Source organism: Sturnus vulgaris, chromosome 2 (genome assembly GCF_052056855.1).
Source record: "Sturnus vulgaris isolate bStuVul1 chromosome 2, bStuVul1.hap1, whole genome shotgun sequence".
Lineage (NCBI taxonomy): Eukaryota > Metazoa > Chordata > Aves > Passeriformes > Sturnidae > Sturnus > Sturnus vulgaris.
The window spans coordinates 113,195,392-113,201,207 of record NC_142244.1 but is presented as its reverse complement, the minus strand read 5'-3'; the positions used below and the strand labels follow the sequence as shown (position 1 = coordinate 113,201,207).

The window sequence follows — 5,816 nt, the reverse complement described above, 5'->3', positions numbered from 1 at the left end:
GAAAAAATTCCTCCTAATGTCCATCCTAAACCTCCCCTGGCACAGCTTAAGATTATGTCCTTGTTGGATTCCAGAAGCCTGGAGATTTTGAGCTTTCTGTGCTTTCAGGCACAGACCCCCTGGAAGACACTGCTTTTGACCTGAGGCCTTGGGGACAGCTTCTAAATATGAGTGGTGAAGTAGAAATCACGAGTGTGTGGTGAATCAGAAGTGTGTGCTTTCACAGGGTGATGGGGTTTAAATTTGAGATTTTTATAATATAGTAATGGGTTTAGGACAAGATGGTGAATTTTGGCCCTTGTCTCTTTCTTTGTTCATCTTTTTTCTTCTTCCTTCTTCATAGTTTTCAGGCAGTAGCTTCTGGTTGATCAGTCAGTGTCACTCCAAGGGTCATGGGAATCTAGTTATTGGTTCAAAAGTATAGATAATATTGGTGTTAATTCTCTATTGGACTGTTTAACCTTAAAAGACCTTGTAGCAGTTGCCTCTGTGGCCATTTTTCCTCACTTCTAGCAAGGAGCTGAAAGTGCTGTCATACTTTCTGTGCTTTCTAATAAGATATAATAAACATCCAAGCCCAAATACGAGAAAAACTGTTTCAGTCGTGTTTCTGTTAATCCTGGCTCTGAGAGAAAACAGACTAGACTGATTGACAAATCACTAATTAGGTGGTGCAAAGCCCCTGCACCGTGCCACCACATGTCCCCTTGTCCTGACACTTGTTACTTGGGAGAAGAGACCAACCCCACCTGGCCAGAACCTCCTGTCAGGGAGCTGTGACAAGGTTTGTCCCGAGCCTCCTTTTCTCCAGGCTAAATGCCACCAGATCTCCCAGGACTTGTGTTCCAGACCCTTCACCAGCTTCACTGCCCTTCTCTGGACTCCCTCCAGCACCAAAATGTCCTTCTTGAAGTGGGGGACCCAGAGCTGGACACAGAACTCGAGGTCCTCAGTGGCTTGGGACAGCCAGCAGGCACAGCAGACAGGGTGGTGGCACTGCCCCATTTGTGGGTCCAGCCTTCTGAGCTCCTTCCAGCTGGGGAGCACTGTGAGTCAGTGCTGCTCAGTGTACGAGCTGTAACTCCAGTTTGCACAGAAATGAAGACATAGGAGCAGAAATGAGCTCCAGTTCTTGTAAAAGCTTGGGATTTGGCAAGTCTTTCTATCAGCTTGCTGCCCCCCTGCCAATCCTCTTTATTTAATTACTACATTTTAGAGGTATGGAATGGGAAAAGACCTCTTGAACCACCATTCCCCCTCCTCAGATGACTCCACAGGTGACTACATTCCAGAATTATCTTCAAAAACCTGCTCAAACTCCACCTTAAAAAGGTTTTGAGGTTTTTTTAACATCATGGCTTAACACAAATATTGAAACTTGAGATCCTGATAACATTCTGACTGCAAACTTTGAACTAACCTCCAAGCAGGTTATTTTGTGCCATCAGATGACTTATTATTCTGCAATGACATATCCCTTTCCTCTGAGCATGTCACACTGTGATTAAGAAGTGAGTTGTTTATCTCCTGCTCACAATCACTTGTAAATATCTCAAACACCCTTTACACATCACCATGCACCCCTCCTGTGCTCTGTTACTTTGTCATTTAGCTTTATGATTAGTTTAAGGTTCTTAAGCCAGATCTGAATGCGTGGGACAGCAGTGTTTGCTCCAGACACAGGGAGAGAATGCTGAGGTAGGATTTTATACACATCTCTGAAATCCCATGGTGCATTCTGTTATGATCCCTCCACCCAGAAGTTTTATGGAACAGTCAAGTTTCAAGGCCAGGAGTCACCATCACCATCATCTGCAGATTTTTACCCACTCAATCCCTTAATACCCCTAAGGAAATCACTGTTTCCTCTTAAGTGAATGAACTCTCCTGAGCCAAGTAACTTCTGTTTAAAGTAAAATCTGTTCCTCAAGAAAAAAAAAAAAAGTCCTGTTTTGCTTACATCACCTTTCACTATCAAATACTTTCTGTTAACATAAGAGCTAATAAACTATGAGCAAGCCATCTGCTGACTTCATCAGTAAGTTAAACACACAGAGCTTCAACTCTGCCTTTGTGAAGCAAACTTTTCCACATATCCAAGGCTTTTTGAACTCTCTCTGGTTGGTCACATTCATTTTGAAGAGGATGCCAAAGCAGACACAGCGTTGCAGAAGAGGTCTTGGAGTCTGGCTTAGTCCAGATATCCAAATTGGGGATTTTCCTGAGGCTCTCCCACGGGCCACACCTCTTCTCTGGAAATCTGTAGCACAACTTCCCTGTGCTGCTCACAAAGAGCTGCTTTTTAGGGGCTGGGAAGTGGAAACCATTTCTTTGCACCTCCATGAGGAATCCAGGTAAAAGTTGTGGGTCACTGATTCTCTCTGGGGATGGGAACAAGGGAGAGAATCTGCTTTTGAGGACATTTCTTTCTCACCAGCCCTGATGCAGTTACCAGTTTAGCAGACAGGTTTTTATATCTACATTGTCACAGCACTGAAGAGGTGCAGAGTCAGGGTCAGAGCCTCACTGTGCTGGACATTTCTGATTCAAGACCTAAACCTGCTCCCTACTCTGGGAACAACAATATCTTTTTTTTTTTTTTTTTTTCCTGCAGTCTCAGAATGCTCACAGGGCTTTTGTTTACAGTTTGTCTCACTATGGTTTAAAGTAAAAAACATAGTAATGATCAGTCTGGTTCTTCTGTATTGTTTCAACCAGTGCCTTATTTTCTTTCTTCCAACTCTCCAGCAGTGTTTCCAGTGGTTCAAAGGGCTTGAAACCTATGACATCAGAAAACAGGTTTTCAAGACCAGAAGACTAATAGGTAGTACAAAATAATAGTTGTCTTCTCTTTTTTTCCCCCCTTTTTAAAAAAATCTTTTAATTCCTGACCTGCAACAAAAAGATGTATAAAATTATTGACATTTTAAGGGAAACAGGTAGGATCATGTGATTTCTACAGGCATTAAAAATAATGATTTATCACTTCATTAGAGTTTACTTTCCTGTCCAATTCTCAGTGACAGCTCTCTCGTTGTACATGGCTAGTAAAGGTGTTCAGTAGAGAAACTGGGGCTAAACTCAGTAGGAAGCAATTGTGGAACACATTTGCTACAGAGAAGCCTTATGAAAGCAGAGATTGTATTCATTGCTTTCACTTGGAAAACAGTGCTGGGATGTGGATGAAGAAAAACTAATTGATACATGCTGTTACTCTTCATTTTATTCTCTGAATAATAACTGGTATAAATTCAAGCCAAGTCATTCAGCCCTTGGATTTGTTTAAAAAGAGGGCAAGAAATGAAGGATATTGCATCCCATCCAAGGTTTGACTTGCATCTCACAAAGAGATGGGGAAGATGTAAATGAACTTAATTCTTATTTAATGTTGTGGATTTTGCCTAAATTCTTCTCTAGAAATAAAAATGTAGTATATCCTTGTTTAGGAAAGAAAGGCTGGGATGAAAATGATGAAGCAAAAGGTACTGGGAAGGTTCTGGATCCTGATAGTCCCTCTGCTTTAGCTGCTCTCATCACTGTCGTTTTTATGGGCACTGGGCTGGACTGGGATGTGGCTGCTGTTTGTGCAGCAGATGGATGATGCTGTGGCCAGAGCATTCAGGAGGAATTGGTTTTGTTTCAGGCTGTGACACAGACTTTCTCCATAATATTGAACAAATTACCTATGCAAAGAAAAAGCATAAAGGTAGCGAGGCAAATGAATTCATTGCCAGTGCTAAAACAGTGGAGTTTATAGCATTTCAGCTTTAGAAACAGTATGGTTTTTAAAAACTATATAATTTTTAAAAGAAACATAACATCAAGATTTACCCTGTTATCTTGCAAAGTGAGTTTTCCCTACATAACAATTTGGATGATTTTGTTCTTAGTGAAAACAGAATTAAATCCTTTAAAAGCAAAAATAGCTATTTAGAAAAAACAATAATAAGCAAGCAACAATAAGTGTATGTCATTACTGCACTCCAGAAATGAAGCCCATCTGAAATCTGCTCTCTAAATCTTACTCCACTGAGCTCCTGTGGGCACCCAGACCTCAGTGAAGGAAGAAGAGATGGCAGAGGAAAAATGGATGAAAAGCTCAGCCAATAAAACCCAAGAGCAGTGCTTGATAAAATAGATGGAAAACAATAAGTACAAATGTCAAGTATGACTTAAGCAAAGTTGCCCATTTCATTTTCCTCAGCCTCAGAGGGAATGGTTGGCTAAGTCAGTTTGTGTCCCCAGAAAGTGTGGTCTCCCCAGAAATTGCTCTCTGCACAAGAAATGGGAAGGCCACTTCTGCCAGCCCAGATCTTTGGACCATTTCATCACATTGCAGAGAAGTATCTGCCATCCTCCCAGGCACCATATGGACCAGAGCTTGTGCATGTTCTTATGGGATTCAGTAATTATATTTTCATTTTCCCTCTTGTTTACTGGAGGGAAAGATGCTATCAAATTTTAAAGAACCAAGTGGAAAATCCATGGAATAAAAGGAAACGGAAGGACTGAGTGCTGAATTACTGAAGAGTGGAAGGAAAAATAACCCATCTTCCAAACCTGTAATGCTTCCAGCATTCCAGAGAAAGGAGACACCCAAATGTAAAAAGGACAGAGGAAACAGCAGTGACTTCAAAGGTCTAAATCTTCTCCTCTGTGCTGTACAATGTGTGCAATTTTGACTTTTGTACACATATGGAGGAAGTGAAATATCATCTCTTCTCTGAAAAGTTAAATTACTCAAGAACTTTAGAACATTACAGGACACGTTCTCTATCGTTTTCAGTGCGTTAAACAAGTCAGAGGAGATGCAGCAGCTCCACCTTTCTTCTGTAAGACAATATTGGCACCTCAAAGGACACGGTGGCCATGGAGAACTTGCTTTTCATGGTCACTAGGTACACCTGAGGAGTGCCAGCACTATTCCTGGTGCTCTGCTGAAAACAAAGTATACAGAGCTCTCATTAAAATGAATTCCATGTAAAGGTTCAACCCAGACACTCCAGGAACCAGTGGAAGGGTTGCAAAGTCAGTCACAAGAATATAGGACTCTGTTTTCCAAAAATGCCTTCCTAATGTAGAAATACCATGATCAAAACTGACTTGGACTCTCAAGGCTATAAATCCCACTGACAGACACCTTAAAAATGCCTGTCTGGTTTTTGCTTTTGAAAATGCTGTGCCCAAGAACAACTAAAAGCAACTCACCCTGTGGAAAGGATACTGAGGGAACCGCAGACTCCTTGAATGTCACTGGATTTAGAAAGCTGATCTTGTAGCCACACAGTGTCCCCAACTTCCTGCTTACAAACTGCTTTAGCATTGACTCAGTAGGAATAACACCATCCACTGAATCACCCACCCATCTGCAACACCTGCTTCTTCCTCAGCTATTCCGCCTCCCCTGGGCTGACTCAGCTGAGCTGCTCTGAGCCTGGGAGATGGGAGAACACCATACCTAGAGACACATGGCTTGGGGGGTATTCAAGGCTCCCTACTAATTACTGCTTTTCTGCAATCTGGGATGCAATAATCCCTTGTCCACTCCCTGTGACTCCACACAGTTGGGGGGTATTTTGCAATTTGTCCAGCCCTGCCTATCTGGAACACTTTCCTGCCGAGACAGTGACTCACTTCCTCTTTAGGAAGCTCACCCAAAATCCTTTTCACTTCAGCTTATAAACTATTATTAACTCCATCTGTAAAGCAAAACTTTTTACTCATCAGTAGTGCTAAATGGGAATTTTCCAGTGATACACACTTTTATTTAATTGGAAGACGTTGATTTGTTAGAACATAAATCTTTTTTAGAAACA

The 5,816-nt window shown here is 41.7% G+C and overlaps 1 long non-coding RNA gene across 1 annotated transcript; it reads right to left on the bottom strand.

Annotated features, from left to right (window-relative positions):
• Nucleotides 1–582: 582 nt before the first annotated feature.
• Nucleotides 583–5,341, bottom strand: LOC148224976 (uncharacterized). The gene is made up of 2 exons (XR_015801857.1): nt 5,209–5,341; nt 583–2,780 (listed from the first exon to the last, which is right to left on the bottom strand). It is a non-coding gene; the product is annotated as an uncharacterized LOC148224976 (long non-coding RNA).
• Between the last annotated feature and the right edge of the window lie 475 nt (nt 5,342–5,816).